Genomic DNA, 18739 nt, shown 5'->3' with positions numbered 1-18739 from the left:
ATACTCCACAGATTATATGAGTTTACAGTAGAACAGCAATGTTGTCTATTTCTTTACTACAGGAAAATAATGAAGAAACATTGACAGCTGTTACAGAGGAGGAAGCAACAGAGACACTTTATGAGGTTTACATCTTTTAATACTTTGTGTACAGGAAATACAGGCGACCAATAAAGCCAGTTGAACAAAAAATCTGTTTATTCTTCTTTCAACATGTTGAGGTGATGGCTCAAAAGAAATGATTGTGACATATGGTGTCTCTGACTGCGCTTCCATTTTGTATGTCCGTGGGAGGATGTTCATGGTTTGGATCACTGCTGATGTCTGGTTCAGAAGGACAGTGTTCTCCTCTAATTGTGGCAATGTTGTGAAGAATCACACATGCCACAATAATGTCACATGCCCTTTCTGGGGTGACCCTGAGTCTTTGCAGGCACTGGAACCGGGCCTTAAGCATTCCGATAGTCATTTCAATTCTGGCTCTTGTCCTGCAATTAGCCAGATTATATCGCTGCTGTGGGCCCGGTTCAGGGTCAGGGTAAGGGGTAAGCAAATAGGGTAAACATGGATACCCCCTATCACCAAGCAAGTAGCCAGTGAACTCTCCTAAGACAGAAGGATACACTTCAGTTCAAATGTCCCTGAAGCAATTGGTCTTTATATATTTTACAGTATTCTCAACTCACCATGTCCAAATTTTGTGCTCAGTGTACATTCACGGAATATTTGTGAGTCATGGACAGAGCCTGGCCACTTGGCTTCCACATTTGTGATAATGTTGGCAGCATCACATATGATCTTCACAGTGCAGAGAACACAAATTAGCATCCATTACTATAATGAAATAATTTGTTAGTTTGAAATGCTACAGGGAACTATGTACCTGTACATTGATGCTGTGGAAAGACTTCCTGTTCACATAGTCTCCTTCATTTACTGAAGGAGCAATGATTGGAATGTGAGTGCCATCTATACAGCCAATCACGCTTGGGAACCGTGAGAATAAATGTAAAATTTAAGTAGTAGTTCAAGTATCACCACATCATGAATTAAGTTTTGGTCATCCTGATACCTGCAATTTTGTGGCATCCCTCTTTGATAAATCTTGTGGGTCTATGACCGGGGAACACCACAAACGAGTGCAGGAGACGTTTCAGTGCAACTGTAACATTCCTGACTGCCCGACAGACGGTAGCCTTGGAAACGTGCTCAGCGTCACCAATATTATACAGAAAGCTCCCGTTTGCAAAAAACCGAAGTGCAATACAAATAATATGTAATGAACTGAGAGCATGTCCGCGATGTGTCACATGCGTAATATATGGCCTGAGGATGTTATCCAAATAACTTAGAGATTGTGCTGAGAAACGGTAACGTTCGCACAGAAAATCATCAGGAAATGATAAAATGTCCAAACGCGCTCTAATCACTCTCTCCCAGCGGAGAGCTCTGCGGAGAATTTGTGCTTCACGATCTACTGGCTCTTCAAGGAAGGGGCACGCCATGTCTGACACTTCCTACTGTCAGGTTTCCGACAAAGGGGCGGAGACAGTCAGGGTTAGTTGTAGTAAACCTGCTAGGGGGCAGGTTAGCTTCACGGAGTGTGTCGTCATAGTGACTCACTGAGGCTTCATCTGAACTCGCTTTGTGAAACCGAAAACCCGGAGTTTTCGTTAACTCAGGGTATACTTACTCAGTTTTTCCACTAAACCGGCTTCCTGAAACAGGGCCCAGGAATGTATGTGTCCAGTGTATGTTTAGCCTAGCCTAGCTTATCACAACAAAAGGAATGAGGTGGAAACTAGTGATGGGAATTCCAGCTCTTTTTAGAGAACCGGCTCTTTCGGCTCCCGGCTCTTCAGGTTGTTTTGTTGCTTTAATTAATTTATTATCAACAACAATATAAAATTATGCACAAAATGAATTACTAATGTAAATTTTTTTATTTATTTATATATGTTTATATATAAATAAATACTCCACATAAAATTAAAAAAAAGAAATTATAAAATACAAAAATTAAAAAGGGTAAATTTAACTAGGAAGGAATAAAATATAAATTAAGGTTAAAAACGAAATAACTGTACAACACAATTTAGAATGAAGGGTAAATTTAACTGGGAAAGAATAAGATAAAATATATAAATTAAAGTTGAAAATAAAATAACTGTACAACAAAATACACAATATAGAACTATATAAGAATGTATGAAGAAATATAAATAAATATATACACAATAACAGCAGCTGTACAAGTATTAACTGGAAATGAAGAATGTAGTGACCAGTGTTGTGCAATCCACATTATGTCTTGTGCAGTGCAAATATGCTTAAAGTGATGAAGTGAAAACAATGTCCAGAATGTCCAGTGTGTGTAAGAACTGTATGTGTGGGTCAGTACTGTGTGGTGGTGTGATTGAGAGACCGTATCGCCTGTGGGAAGAAGCTCCTCCTCAGTCTCTCTGTGTTGGTCTTCAGGGAGCGGAATCGCTTTCCTGACCTCAACAGAGAGAACAGTCCGTTGTTGGGATGGCTGAGGTCCTTCACGATCTTCCTGGCCTTGGTCCAGCACCGCCTGCTGTAGATTGAGTGCAGGTCAGGGAGCTCGGAGCGGATGGTGCGCTCAGCTGACCGCACAACCCTCTGTAGAGCTCGTCTGTCCTGCATGGTGCTGTTCCCGAACCAGGTTAAGATGTTTCCCGTCAGGATGCTCTCTATGGTGCACGAGTAAAAGTTCCTGAGCACCTTGGAGGGCAGTTGGAAGTCTCTCAAGCGTCTGAGGTGGTAGAGACGCTGTCGGGCCTTTTTCACCACGGTGTTGATGTGACAGGACCATGACAGGTCCTGCGTGATGTGAACTCCGAGGTATTTGAAGCTGTCCACTCTCTCCACTGGGCACTCGTTCATTAGGGGGGTCTGGTAGTTCCTCTCCTGCTTAGTGCTGAAGTCCACTATCAGCTCCTTTGTCTTACTGACGTTTAGAAGGAGGTTGTTCCTCTGGCACCAGTTCTCCAGATTCCTAATCTCCTTCAGGTAGGCCGTCTCGTTGTTATCAGAGATCAGGCCCACCACGACGGTGTCGTCAGCAAACTTGATGATGGTGGTGGAGCTGGTAGTGGCCACGCAGTCATATGTGTACAGAGAGTACAGCAGGGGGCTCAGAACACACCCCTGGGGGGCTCCAGTGCTGAGAGTGGTGGAGGCTGAGACATGTCCGCCCATCCTTACTGCCTGTGGTCTGCCAGTTAGGAAGTTGGAGATCCACTGACACATAGATGAGCTGAGTCCCAGATGCTCCAGCTTGGTGGTGAGTGTGGAGGGAATTATGGTATTAAATGCAGAGCTGTAGTCTATGAAGCGCATTTTAACATAATTCCCCCTTCTAGTGTCCAAGTGAGTGAGTGATGTGTGGAGGAGATGAGAGATGGCATCGTCTGTGGAACGATTTGGATGGTAAGCGAACTGTAGTGGGTCCAGTGTGTCTGGTAGTGAAGAAATGATGAAGTCTCTGACCAGGCGTTCAAAGCACTTCATCACTACTGAGGTGAGGGCTACAGGGCGATAGTCATTGAGAGAAGCAGGGTGGGGTTTCTTCGGGACAGGAACAATGATGGACTCTTTGAAGCATGTGGGGATCACCGACTGAGATAAAGAGATGTTGAATATCTCAGTGAACATAGGAGCTAGCTGGTATGCGCAGTCTCTGAGGATACGACCTGGGATGCCGTCTGGTCCTGCTGCTTTCCTAGTGTTCACTCTCTTGAAGGCTCTCCTTACTTCATGCTCGGAGATGACGAGCACGTTTCCGGTGCTGGCAGTATCTTCCTGTCTGCAGCCGTTAGCGCCGCTAGCACTAGCATCGTTGGAGTCCTTAGCTACAGCCTCGAAGCGAGCATAGAAAGTGTTCAGCTCGTCTGCCAGAGTCACGGCCGCATTCGTCATACCAGTTGTTGGTGCTTTATAGTCCGTTATTGTCCTTAGTCCCCGCCACAGGCTCCTAGAGTCACTCTGTTGGAGTTGTGACTCTAGTTTCCTCCCGTAGCGCTGCTTCGCCTCTTCCACCGGCCTCCACACGTTATATGACGCGGCTTTGTAAGGGTCCATGTCCCCCGTCGTGAGTCCCGTGTTGTAGGCAGCGGTGCGGGATCTCAGAGCGTCGCGGATGGTTTTATCCACCCACGGCTTCTGGTTGGGAAACGTTGTGATAGTCTTTGTCTTCACGGTATCATCCGCTAGTTTCCCGATGAATCCCACAACCGCTTCCGTAAACACGTTGACATCATCATCGGAGCTGTTTCTGAACATGTCCCAGTCTGCGTCATCGAGTGCGTCCTGTAACGCGGCCACGGATTGATCCATCCAGCGCGCGACCTTCCTCTGAACCGGAACTTCCTGTTTCAGCCTTTGTTTGTATTTTGGCATGAGGAAGATGGCGGCGTGATCGGATTTGCCAAACGGAGGGCGGGATTGTGCCTTGTAGCCGTCCTTGACCGTAGTGTAGCAGTGGTCCAGTGTCCTTTCACCTCTGGTGGGGCAGGTGATGTGTTGATAAAAGTTCGGCGCTGCGCGTTTGAGGTTGGCGCTATTAAAGTCCCCCGTCACAATAAGCGCAGCGTCCCGGTGTTGTGTCTGGTGCTGTGTGAGTGCCTCATGCAGCTCGCATAAGGCGGTGACCGTGTCCGCTTGTGGTGGAATATAAACGGCACTTACAATGACCAATGTAAATTCCCGAGGTAGATAAAAAGGACGACACATGATGGACAGTAGTTCCAGATTTGGTGTGCAGGAGCGTGTGAGAGGAACAACGTTCGCACTGTTGCACCAGTTGTTGTTCACCATTAAACACACGCCGCCTCCCCTTGACTTCCCCGAGTCCCGTGTCCTGTCCATGCGGTGAACCGAGAAGAACTCGGCCGGCTGGATGGCGTGGTCCGGCACCGCTGGGTTCAGCCATGTCTCGGTGAAGCAGAGGAGATTGCAGTCCCGAATGTCTCTCTGGAACTTTACCCTGGCCCTGAGGTCGTCAAGCTTGTTCTCCAGTGACTGGACGTTGGCGAGCAGGATGCTAGGCAGAGGTGTGCGGTGTGCACGAGCTCTCAGCCTGTTTCTGACGCCGGCTCGCTTCCCTCTAGGCCGCCGCCGCTTCCCTTTGTTCTCCCTAAAGATCTCACTCGGCCAGCTCGGTTCCGGAGTTAAAAACTTCGAATTGTGAGTACATTGTATACCAATAGAAACAAGAGTGTCACTGTCATACCTAATGTACCCAATGGTGATGATTTTGCCGATTTAGAAACGCTGAAAACTAACTTAAAAAACAAAGACAAAGAAAAAGTGGTCGGAGCAGTCGTGACGGCAGCCGACCTCACCGGCGCCATCTTTTTTTCTTTTTTTTTTCATTCTTTGAAGTCGGCCTGTTAGTTCTTGGCTCATTCTTAGTGTTTTCCTGGTAATCCTGATATTAATAAACAACTTAAAGTAAAATACATAAAAAACTAAAATGACTAAACTTTTTTTTTTTTTTTTGGCCTGTCCCATTTGGCTCTATTGCCATCAGAACTGTTGTCTAAAGGCAAAGAAAGATGCCCAACGGATTTACTTTACCAAATTGACCATCCCAGCCTTGCCATAATGGTCCATTTGATTCACCTTTTATTGTTTATTTTATTTTCACTTACTGAATATGGGACAGACTTGACTGGGGGAAAGAAGGGGAGAAAGAAAGAGGGAACGAGAAACAGCTGAGAAGAGGGACGGGGGAGAAGGGCAAAAACCAAAAACCAACAGAATGAGCAGAAAAAGAAAAAAAAAGAAGAAAAAAGAAAAAAAAAAGCATATATCAATCACCTGGGTCACCTGCTGAGAAAGAAAAAAGAAAACAAGCAGAAGAGAACAAGAGTAATAGAATAAACAACATCACAATGATATATGGGAATATGACAGTAAATACTAAATATTAAACATTATTGTGCAGCACATAAGATCAACAGAACACAGTGTGCTTTGAGGTAGGAGCCAAAAAGGGTGTAGTTTGTGGGTGTGATCACCCGTGTGTACACCTGTGAGCATGGACGCGTTTGTTTTTTAAAAGGTTCCTTCATGTAATGATCTGCTAGAGGGTGTGGGGGGGCCACAGCCCCGTCCTCCAGGGCATGAAGCAGGTATGGAGGAGATCAAAACTCCAGACATCCAGAGGCCCCCAGAACACAAGAGACCAAGGAAGACCAACAGAGGGGCAGCCGCGCCACTGTCCCAGAAAGAGCTGAGGAGAGTCCCAGATGAGGGCTCACTCAGCAGCCGCGGAGCAGAAACCAGGGGGAGTTGTAGTGACGCGCCCGTGAGCTCCGCCGGCAGCCAGCCGTGCCTGAGTGACCGAGCCCCAGGCCGAGAGGCCGGGGGCACCCCACCTCCGAAGTGGCCCGAGCAAGCCCCAGGCTCCAGGCCCCGATAAGCGGCCGCCAAGGAGTGAGCCGGCGTGTACCTGGACGCCCACCCCCGGACACAAAGAACCTCCAACGCACCGATGTCTGAGGGAGTCCGCCACTGGCAGGGGAAGTGGTGGTAGGGGGAGATAGGCCTCCATACCTTGGAGGGCCTAAGATGTCCCCAGAGAGGTGGCGCCTGACACCCAACCTGACATATAGACACAGAAATACAGGCACACACATATACAAACATCCATTCCCACCCTCATTCTCTCATATACACTTACTCCACACTCAACCAACGTGGAGACAGACATAAAGAGACGCTGTACACACGATCACACTCCCCAAGCGTACTCTAAGCCCCGGGTCTAGGTACCCTTGCCCCTGGAGGGGGAACTGCCCCCAGACCCAGGTGGTGTTACCCTTTTCCCTGCGGTGGGGGGAGGCAGACCGCCCCGACTCCGCAGCAGCAGGGAGGCCCCACACTCCAGACCGCAGTCGGACGGCCAACTCCTCCTCCTAGCCCCCCCCCGCTCCAGCAGGTCAGGCCCTCCTCCTCAGCAGCCTCTCTGATTATCCAACTTCAGGGAGATCTGATGTTTTTAATTCATTGTCTTCAAAAGTGTGCACAACAGCTGTATTTCCTGATGTATTTCCTGGTCGAATCATAGAGGAGAGGTTAGAGATGAGCTATGAAAACTTTGGTGGCAATGTGAAACTTGCCATGCCTGTTGGAGGCAGATGTAAAACACATTGATAGCATTCAACTAAAAGTATTTCTTTGTAATAGATACATTCAAATATATAATAAAAATGTGACAGAAATGTCATCTGCATTTAATCAAAAGACATAATAATAATAATAATAATAATAATAATAATAATGAACCATATGCGCATTCCAGGACAGCAATATCAACTCAAGTTATTCTCTGGAAGCAATGTTGTGAAGCAACACTATCTGTCGCACTCAGCAATAACAACCCATCATCTGTGGTAAACAACCCAATACTTTTTCAAGGCAATCGTCATCCAGCCAGTCGGCTTATATACCAGGATGGCAGGGAGGGGGACTGCAGCAGCTCAACCTGCTGAAGAGAAAAAAAAAAGGGGGTCCACTTTATTTGAGACTCATTATCCCATATATGATATTATTATCATATAAGGCCTAATGCTAATCAGATTCCTTGCCACTGAATATCAGGACTGGCAGGTCCACCACTGGCACATGTGAAAGGGTCTGAAGAAGCAGAAAACATTATGCTGCCTGTAATGTCTTTCAGAAAGGTTTCCTCACTCACTGGCTTCTTCAGTCTTCACTAACTACAGGTTTCTCTAACATTATAACAAGCACAGCTGACTAATGAGGGAGGTGCAATTCTCAGGATGTATCACAGCACATCAAGTTAACCAGCGAGGATATGAGAAACACAGGCCAGCACTCCTGGACTGTGAAATTGCCATGAGTATTGGAGGTTGTTTGAAAATCATTGTGTACAATGCATATAGATCAGTATTTAACGTTTGTCTTTCATCATACACAAGACCAAAAACTGAGTGTGGTCAGGACTAGGGATGGGTACCGGTATCCGGTGCCATTATGGCAGAGCTACAGATTAAAAACGCCCAAGGCGAAGCGGCAAAGCGGTCAGGAGTCTGGCTGTACTTCACAGCAAAAGATGCAAACTCAGCAGCCTGCAACAAGTGCTTTAAGCTGATACTGTGATACTGTCAAAGGAGGTAACACCTCAAATCCGATCAAACACCTGGCGACGCATAGCGTTTTTTTTTAAAGCTGAGAAATGCGCCGTATTTGATAGCTTGCTGCGAGACCTCACACCGAGCACATCTACTGCGGGTGTGCTGCCTGTTATCGGACCCGGAGTTAGCAACATCCCCCAAGAACCCGAAGAGGAGAGTCCTGGCCCCTAGCCCTGCCAGTGTAGCAGAAATGATGAGGATGATGATGCAGCAGCAGCCGTTCTTCTCTGCGTGAGTAGCTTCATGTTGTTCGTGTGTAATTTATGTTGAGTAGGCTAACCATGTTATTACATTAATACACGTAAGGTGAACTAGCAAACACCATCATAGCTACATGCGGCTGTCTTCTTGTTTGATGGCAGATACTCCCTTCACCCTGGCCAAAAAGGCTAAAATGACCAAAGAAAAAGTGGAAAACAGCTGAACATGAGAGGTTTTTGGACAAAGTTTGTGTTTTTTCTATTGTTTAAGCACTGCTTCCAGCCAAGAGTGATACCATAAATGCCCCATAGCTGCAGAAAAGGCTAACATTGTTATCTTTTTACAAAAAAAAACAGCTAAAGACATCACACACAAGGCCTCAAAAACATATCGTTAGCTTCATAGCATAAGTGCCTAAGTCATTGACTTAGTCAAATGACTTAGGCAATTATGCTATGAAGCTAACGATATGTGTGTAAGACAACAGTCTTACACATTGGTGCAATAAATTTAAAACAATATTTCCAAAACTGGCAAGTTATGTTGCTTGTGGTTCTTCCCCTCAAAAACCTTTTCACATTATGAACACAAAAGATGTAACCAATCTACATACAGTGGCACATTGTTCTTCATGGATCATCCTGGTCCTGGCCCTAGCCAGGCAGCGTGGGTAAAATCCTCTTACATGCCTGTCCCACCCCTGGCATGCATCTACCGATATGTCTAGGCAGGCTTCTTCCATGGCCTGGAGGAGGTGAACACGTCTGCCCTATGTCTGTCCTAACTAGGCCTTATTTTTTTTTACTTTCACAGAGCACTGAGAGTTTTGATTGACAATCTCTCTCGTTTAAGCTGGCCTGCACAACTGGAACTGAAAGCACAACATTTTATCGGAAACGATCGCAAAGTGAGTTTCTCCGCATTAGAATGGGCTCTGGAGAAAGTCACTTAGTTGGGACTCCATCAGATAGTGAGTCCCTGTCTAAAAGGATTCAGCGAGGTAAAGCAGTCTAAATTCTTCTTTTTCTTTTTTGAAATGATGTCATATTGCTGGCAGTCGAAACTTAATGCAACACGAGAGGTTCTATGGCAGGGGTGTCAAACTCAATCGCACAGGGGGCCAAAACTCAAGGCACACTTTAGGTCGCGGGCCAAACAAGATAAACATTCATTGAACACACTAAAACAATGTTTTTTTAAACATAAATATGAATAAAACAGACAGGAATATTATTCCAGTTTAAATAAACTTAAAAAAATACACTTTAACTTTAAATATTTTGCTCTTCATAAAATATATCCTGTCAAAATTATGTAAGTTAGAAATATGAACATGCTGCCAAAAAACCGCAGAAAAAAATAAATGAAAGCAAAGGTTGGAGCCGCACGTAGACGGAGCTGGGCGTTGCTGCAGGAGTGGAGCTAATAAACTGTGCGGGCCGTTCAGTGTCGTACTTTCCCTGAGTGCATCATTACACTGCAGCGTCTTAAATTAAATTCCTTAATTACAGCCACATTAGCTCCACTACTAAGACGCACGGTTTTCCAGCATGTCTGTAAACATATATTCAGCCTCCCACCGGTGCTGAAAGGCTCTGCTTTCAGAGTCAACTTTTCTCTCCACCATTGTGAGCGGCGAGCTTCACAATTACAGTTTTTTTTTTTTTAACTCCTATTTAAAAAACTTTTTTTCACAAATCATGGTCACAATACATAATGAAAACGTTGCCATTATACACAAAAACAAAACAAAACAAAATTAAAGCTGCAAGCAGCGTTATGAGGGCCCTCGCACCCTGGCGTGTCGAGCCACGCCCAACACCTAAAACCAGCACGTCCGATGTGATGTCACATTGATGGAATTCATGCATTTAACCACCAGCTAACATTTCATTTGGTTCAACCATGAGTATAGTCGTCCCACTAGGTGGCGCTCTAACCATTATAGACAAAGGGCATAACAAACATTTCCGAGCTCGAGTCTCATCACGCCTGCGACCTTTGGGAGAGATTGGACTTTGTGTCTTTGAGTGACAGCATATTACTGCTTTTTGGCCAGTGATTGAAACTCCACGTGCCGCCATGACCACCCCGTTTCCTTGAACGTAAAAAGCTTCGCAATTTAACATCACAAAGGTCTTTAGATTCCACACACTGGAGAATGGTTCAATATGATGAAATCCCTTGGAGGAGTTCGTCAAAGTATGAAGCCTGAAAAGAGGGGAAAATGTCGCCAAAATTGCACATTAATTTTAAAATGGCTGACTTCCTGTTGGATTTGGGATATTGCTCCAAGAGACTTTTTTGTACATCTTGATATTTTCCATAAGCTTACCAGGTTTCAGACTCATAGATGAAACACAGAGCAGGGGCTGTTGTTTTGAAATTTTGTAGGGGGCGCTGTGGAGCAATTTCGCGCTATTCAATGAAAATGATCACATGACAACAAAGCCTTCATCCATTTGGAGGTGTGGGCCAAATTTCAAGCCTCTATAAACTTGCAAGCCCCTCAAAAGCCACTTCATCTTTCATGTTGAACAGCGTTGCCACCAGGGTGCGCCGTTCAGTTTAAAGTCACAATTTTTGCACTGAAGCATCACGAGGGACTGATGTTGATATTCACCGCTTTTGAGGTGGCCACGATGAACCTGTGAAAATCAGTACAACAAAATTAAAGCCATGACATTTCCTGTTGCCACTAGGTGGCGCTGTACGTATTCCCGACAATGGGCACATCAATCTGTTCAGGGCGGGTCTGACATCATGCCTGTAAAGTCTGGTACTGAACAGACTGGATTTCATTGAGTTATACTAATTTGTTTCTTCATGGCGTGACATCAAAGTTCGCCATGCTGCTGGGGTCACACCCTTTTGCGAAAACTCACAGTTTTCACTGTAACCCAAGACCAACTCCTTAAGGCTTTCCTGGAGAAATTTGAGGCTGCAGGTGTCACCCATCACTATACTGTACCCCAAAGTGTAAAACATGACATTTCCTGTTCCCACTAGGTGGCGCTGTCCCTGGTGTCAAATATGGCAGTTGAAATATGTTCAGGGGTGGAGCCTTATCATATGTGTTCACTTTGGTCAAGGTCAGAAAATGTATGACAAAATGAGAGGCAATAAGATTTTCATGGCGAGTCATCGAAATTCGCCATGGCGCCACGGCCTCATAGTATTGTGAAAACTCAAAAGCTCCGCAATTTAACATGGCCCAGGTGTGTAGTTGACACTGACCAAAGATGAAGCTTATACAACCAAATCCCAAGGAGGAGTTCGCAAAAGTTCGAGGCATGGAAATGGCAAAATTAGAGCCAAAATGTCACCTTCTCTTCCAAATGGCGGACTTCCTGTTGGGTTTGCATCAATGGGCCCACAGACTTTTTTGTTCGACTCGGCATGATACACATGTGTGCCAAATTTCATACATGTAGCTGAAACGATGTGGTCGTAGGGCTGCATTTAACAAGGCATAGGTGGCGCTGTAGAGCCATTTCCCAGTGCTCATATGTAAAACCATTAAAATACAAAATTTTTCACCAGACCTGGCATGTGTGCAAAATTTCATGAGTTTTTGAGCATGTTTAGGCCCTCAAAAAGGCCCTTGTTTTGCCTGAATAATAATAATAAGAAGAAACAGAGCAGATACAATAGGGCCTTCGCACTCTCAGTGCTCGGGCCCTAAAAAGAAACCCCCCCTCCCCACCCGAGGCTCATGTAAAGAGAACAAACAGAACAAAACAAACAAAAAATGTACGTCACACATCTGGAAAATACGTTTTTATATAGTGTGATATTATTCTGTTATTATATGTTACCTTATATATGTAATCAAAGTAGTTGAAGTATGATACTGCTATAGATCATATGATACCCTTTAACATAGAGTGTGTGATCAGTATGTAGTCTTAGTTTGCATTATACTTCTGACCTAAAAGAGTGTGAAAATCATTAGATCTATTGGATTGACCTGTATTACTCGACACTGTTGAATGTGTTACACTGTTTCTTGACATTTCATACTGCTGAATCATGAAGAGAATGTTGTGTGCAGAGGACCTTGTGCCGATAATAGAAGAGACAGACCACATTCCACACCCCCACCTTACAGAAAGCAGAGAAAGACAGGGAGCCGAGGTCATAACTTAGGCGCTGTAACAGAGAAAGAATGTGATGTTTTGGCTTTTACGACTAGATGGGGGCCACTAGAGACTATAAAAAGCTGAGCAACCCGTCACCATTTTGAGATTTGCTGTGACCCTCTTCAGGCATGTCTCCCCATCATGATGGTCCTTATGCTCTTAAGTGTTGAATTGTATGGAAATAAATGATTGTTGATTGAGCATAAATACACCGAGTATTGTCCTTCCTTCAGCCCAAAGATTCAAAGAATTGGGAGATTTCAACAACTTGGTGCCGTGACCCGGATCTTTGGTGTGCTGAAGAGGTGCAGATTTGGCCTTTGGTGAGATCGTGGGGCAAGGTGAACAGAAGGCCGGCCTAAAACAGAAAGGTAAGCACAGCCTGTTGTATTATAAATACCAAATGTGCATATTGGGCTTTCCAAATTAATCTGTTCACTGAGTTACACGTATTTTCACAGTAAATTTGTCGGTGTCTGGTTTTTGGCGCGAGATACTAACAACATAAGTTGAGGCTGAATTCCAGTGTGTTAAATAAACTGCTTCTACCGAGAAACTAATAAGATACTACGTTGAGCTAGTTGCAGCCACTTTACCTTCCACATTTAATTTTGTCTAATACTGGCTTCTGTAGCAATAATACATTAGAATTTCTTCTGAAGACGCGGCCATTAGTTCAGTACATTGAAGTCGAGGTTTGAAGTTTGTTTATGGTGTCGGTTACATCCTGGCTCTTGCCGGCTATGAAATAGAAGTTGATTTAAGGAAAAGCAGATGCTGGCTCACGGTGCAGTTGAACGCTGGCAACGCGAGAGCGAAACACGTCCGTAGATTTGGTTTATGATACGGCCGTGTTCCGGTGGTGCGGCCGTGAAGTGCAGTAGTGGTTGGTGCTAGTTTTAGTACATTGAATAGAGGTTTGACGGTGGTTTGTGGCGTCAGTCGAGTTTTTTTTTAAGGGCTGCGGTCATAAAACAAAGTAAAATTTTACTTGCCAAGAAGTACATAGAGCAAAACCTGGTTTATGATGTCGGGTATAACTTCGGGGATGCAAGCATCACTTTTATGATGCGACTTTGCCCCGTTGTGGCGGTCATAAGCGCAGAGAAAGGGGTATTTTGGTCTATGGTGCAGTGTGCTTTAAGGAGATCTAACAGTTGAGCTCAGAAGTTTCTGTGTAATCTTCCACTGATGAGGAACGCTCTCTGTGTGTCTCACTGATGGTGAAACGTGCTGTGTGTGTAAGGCGCGCTCTGGCTGTGGGTGAGGCGCGCGCTGAGTGTGTTTCTGTGTGTGAAGTCTGAACACAGTGACAGTGACGGTTGATGTGTTTGATTAGGAGGACATTAGAGCAAAGACACATTTTAGGATCAAAGGTTGATGCCTAGTGTACCTGTGGAAACTAATTTTGTTCATGGTTTGGCAACCCCCCTGTCTGTAGACGTGCAGGCAGGTTAAGTGCCGAGGTGGCGACTTGGGAACTGAGGACTCCCGCTTAGCTACGGAATAACACTGGAACGACCGTGTAACCACGGGTTCACATTTATTCCGGACTAGAACAAGACACATTTTGCGAACAAAGGTTGAGTCTAGATTAGTAAAGAAATAAAAAGGTTGAATTCCTCGTTTCAGTGGTTGAAATTGTTGTGTGCCTGTCCCCTGACGAGTGTGAAATTAAAAAAAAAGAGGGAATTTGGAGCCACATAGAGATAGACGGGCATAATTGGGTGTATTACTCTGTGGTGTAATAAAAATAAAAAGGAGAGATAGTAAGAGGTGTGTAGTGGAGAATTATGGAGGAGTACAGAGAGGAATGTGTTGGGAGACTGGCGTGCAGTTTACGCTGTCAAGGTAGGCGTGTTGCCTGCTTATCTGTTTAACAGTGATGAAAATGAAATTAAATAAATCTCTTAGTGTGTTAATACAGGAAGCTGCGGACCTGGACCAACTGCCCCCACAAGCACAGCGGCCGAAGCAAAATTATAGGTAATGGGAACCACACCCAGCACGAATCAGCAGCTGTGAAACAGACAGCAGCAAGGAGAGAATTAGAGGAGGAATTAAGAGAAGTTTTTAACTCATAAAATTGGGGCCAACGGACTTGTGGAGGTTGGGAAGGCGTCCGGAGCATCACAACAAAAGGTGAAACAAAAAAACACACAAGCAGAGAAATCTGAGAGAAAGGCTCCTTTTAAGGTAACGCCTAGTTTGAGAGAAAGATAAAATTAACCTGCCTGCCTACAAATGCACATACACGCAATGAAGAAACAGCTTACACTCATGAACACGTGAAGATTTTCCAGCAAGGCTAAAGCAGCGAAACTTAACATACACCTGTTGTTAAAGGATAAATACATTACTGACAAATAAACTCTCTGGGTTGCAGGACAACAATTTAACTTCAAAGAAAAAGACACTGGTCTGACCAACCAGTGAAGACATGACAAATTTAGGGGTTAAAAGATTCAAATTGTGACATGTTTACTGCTGATTGATTGATACAAGTGATTACTGAATGAAAGAAAATTTCTTTTTGGGCTTTTAAACATGATCTTAAGAATTTTAACAGGTGCATGTTGTCCTGTCAACTTGGTGGGTTAGGAGTTGATTATATCGGGAGAGAAAAAACAAAAAAAAGGGGGGAGAGAAGGCTGACACAGGGCCTGGTCCCGGTGTTTCTCCCCTCTCGTTGTAATACAGCCAACACAACATCATTTTCCTGTTCGTTTGCTTTTGTTTTTGTCTGTTTTTGTCTGTTTTTGTTTTTTGTTTTTTTGTTTTTCTTTTTATGTTTAATTACAGGCTGCTTTGCCGCCCTGAAAGCCGAGGCGGACTGGACTCCTGCTTTCCCCCATACATGACACTGACCAAATGCTGCAACAGCTGGACCCACAACAACGACCTGAAAAGTCAACAGTGCTGCAGGAATGCGATCTCATGCAGCAGATACGGAGAGCACTAAACCTAAGGCCCGTTTCACTACACGGGGGAAAATTCTCAGACAGCTTCAGCTGACAGAGCTGTGACGAGACGCCCGCCAAGCCCGAAGGAAAAGTAAGGCTGAGCAAAAGAATGCTGACCCTGATAACTCTGCATTTACACTGTGCAGGACAGTGATGGACCAACACGGATGATGGGGCAGCAAAAAGGGCGTGACCGGGACAGGAGGAGTAACTGAGGACAGAAGGCACCTCAGAATGGACAAAAAAACACAGAAGAAGATGCAGGTTTCACCTGCGGTGAGCATGGACACTGGAGAAAGGACTGCCCCAATTGGGGTCAGAACCAGGACGGACAGAACTTCGAGCAGCAGCAGCAATGGTCGCAAACAGACTGAAAAGGAGGAGGGCAGGACCCCAGGGCATGCTTCAGGCCGTGGTTTACCCAGAACGCCAGAACAGGAAAGTGATGAACACACACACACACACACACACACACACACACACACACACACACACACACACACGCACACACACACACACACGTCTACAAACACACAGATTCAGAATGAAGTGAAATACACACATGAACACGGGCACTCGTTGAGTGAGTGAGAAATGACACACACACACACACACACACACACACACACACACACACACACACACACACACACACACACACATTGGAATGCTGATTCACTGAGAAGTGATACACACACACACACACACACACACACACACACACGCTGATGCAATGAAGAATGCTTTGCTTATGCTGATATGCAAAATGCTGCACACAAACATCCCAATGCATAATTTTTATGAGGAGCCATTGATTACTTAGAATGTGTTATATGTCACTCAGAGGGCATTTATGTAGATTTTAGGAATAAGCTCTAAAACGGATTGGTTATGAAAACAATGTCTGTGCGTGATGTCTGTTTATGGCTCAAGGCCTTGACTGAATTCTTTGCTGTGCTTCACACAGCCCTGATGAGGAACAGTGGCACAGAGTGAAAAATGATGAATTAATAGTGTAAGTTTTAGGTCGGAGTACGGCATTTTCTGTGATTGAAATTTAATTCAAGGAGGAACAAAAGGTGTTACGGCACCTGAGCTTCTCATTCCCACACAATATTGTCCCGGCAGGAAGCAAAACGTTCCTGTGAATTTCTGGTGGGTTTTTTGGTTTTGCTTAGCGCTAGCTTGATGTTATCAGTGAGCTTTGGCTTGTGTTCTTTCTCGTAAGCGAGAGAGGGATAGTTTTATGCTTGGACATGTCTGCAACGGGCCCTAGTTTGTGTTATTTTAGTAGTATTTTGTTGGTTATGTCTGTTTTTGTTTTTGTTACAGTGCACTGAGATAAGAAAATCGGAGAGGTGTGATCCACCGGTGGTGATATGTTGATATTTTGTGAGTTTATGATTTAACAATCAGCTCTTTAAACCAGGCCTGAAAGATTGAAATTTAAAGCGCTATGAAATATTCTTACAAAAACAGTTGCAAAGTGTGCTTCTCCATGATTGTAATTGGCTTGGGAGAAATTCACTTATAGGGAACACTGAGAAGTTCTGAGTCTAAAAGGATTGCACCGAGTCAATCCGGCCCAAAAAACAACAAGGAATTGTTTTCCTTTAAAATGATGACGTCATCTTGCTGATGATGGATGCTCGAATAGGTTGCGCGCGAGACTCCATTATCAGCAACATCTGGTATGAATGTGTATGGAGGTATGCATGTGACTGGACTGTGATGGACTGACGACTAAAAGTTTTGACTGACTTGATACTGAGACAATGACTGCACCCACTTTAGGATTAGTAAATGCCAATAAACAATTCACCCAGCGGACAAGAGAAGGGTGGATGCTTCGCTTTGTTTTGTTTTTTCAGGAGCAGGAGGATAAGAGAGACTGGAGGAGGAGACTGTAGCTTCACATAAGTATGAACTGCAGACTTAACACTGTGGTTGCTGATTTTGAGTTACTGATGTTTGCATTAAGAAAACTGTGCTATATTAGCTGTGTTTTGATTAAGGTATCATGTTATATTATTGGGAATGCCAAATGCTACAGTGGAGAAAACTATTGATATCACTCATGACTGGAATATGTTACTATTAACCACAGCAGGCCACTGTAAAAAAGTCAATTAAATTTTATAGAGGAAAATCGCCAAAACTTTAACAATACCTATGAATGACTTGCCACATTCAGAATAGAGATATGCAATAATAAACATTGGGCCACGTGATTTAGGTTCTCACTTGAAATAGTAAGTATTAAAAGTAGAATATAATCGACAGGGACATGTGATAGGATGTGGTACTGCAAAAGAACAAGAGCAAAGTAGAGAAAGAAAAACCTATTGTGTTTAGTTTGGATAAATTCAAATTAAAATGTACCATTACACTCAGAGGATCAATATGAAATAAAACATATGCAAAATTTGTATGAAGTACATGACTGATAACTGTTCTGTCCTGAGCTTTTGTTTCTATAGCACCCACTTGACCACACCAACAGTTTCTCGCCACCAACAGGGGGTATTTGCAAAGAATAGGGAGGAATATCATCACAACTGGGAAAGGTAAGCCCCGAAGGGGGTGATGACACCATAACTTTCACTTATGGTCAAATTCTTAAAATTTGACCCCAAACTTGAAAATTCTTCAAACATTTAGAGACGGAGTGGATAAACATAATGTCGCAAACCACATAAGGATGGAGCATTTGAATCAATAAGATGGTGAAATAACACGCAGTAAAATGTGGATCATGTTGATTATGTTTATTCCAGTGTGCAGAGGAGTCAATTCCCTTCACAAAGTTTATAAATTCACTCGAACCAAAATTAGGAGCACCCGGTGCTGCAAGAGTTAATAGTCACAATACCCAAGGATAAGCACAAGAGCATGACTGATATGATGGGACTGGGATTTTGCTACACTTAATTATTGCAGACACAACTAAAACTATAACTGAAACTAATCAAAACTAAACTAAACTAGCAAACAATTGGTAAAAACTGATTAAAACTGATATAAAATTGAAAATCTGAAGTCGAAGCTAAATAAAAATAAAAACTAATGAAAATTGCAAAACTATTACAACCCTGGTCCAGACTAAGATGGCGTTGGACATCTTCAGGGCAGAAAAGGGTTGGTGTGACCAAGGTGTGGTTTGGCTTGTTGTATGTACATTTCAAAATGTTACAGCTCTGGATGGACCAGTTACCAGGGCATGGAAGGATGATAGACTTTATTACAT

The 18739-nt window shown here is 44.1% G+C and overlaps 1 protein-coding gene and 1 long non-coding RNA gene across 2 annotated transcripts in view; one reads left to right on the top strand and one right to left on the bottom strand.

Moving 5' to 3' along the window:
- The window catches only part of LOC146669036 (receptor-type tyrosine-protein phosphatase gamma-like), a 368084-nt gene that overhangs the window by 191021 nt on the left and 158324 nt on the right, over positions 1-18739 (bottom strand). The window lies entirely within an intron of this gene.
- Positions 12639-16028, top strand: LOC146669038 (uncharacterized). Its single transcript, XR_014911669.1, has 2 exons — positions 12639-13001; positions 14197-16028. It is a non-coding gene; the product is annotated as an uncharacterized LOC146669038 (long non-coding RNA).

This window comes from Rhamphochromis longiceps, linkage group LG5, assembly GCF_057381845.1.
Source record: "Rhamphochromis longiceps isolate RC_006_pf linkage group LG5, R_longiceps_female_GT1.1, whole genome shotgun sequence".
Lineage (NCBI taxonomy): Eukaryota > Metazoa > Chordata > Actinopteri > Cichliformes > Cichlidae > Rhamphochromis > Rhamphochromis longiceps.
Note: the sequence above shows the minus strand (reverse complement) of the source record. Positions and strands in the feature narration are given on the sequence as shown.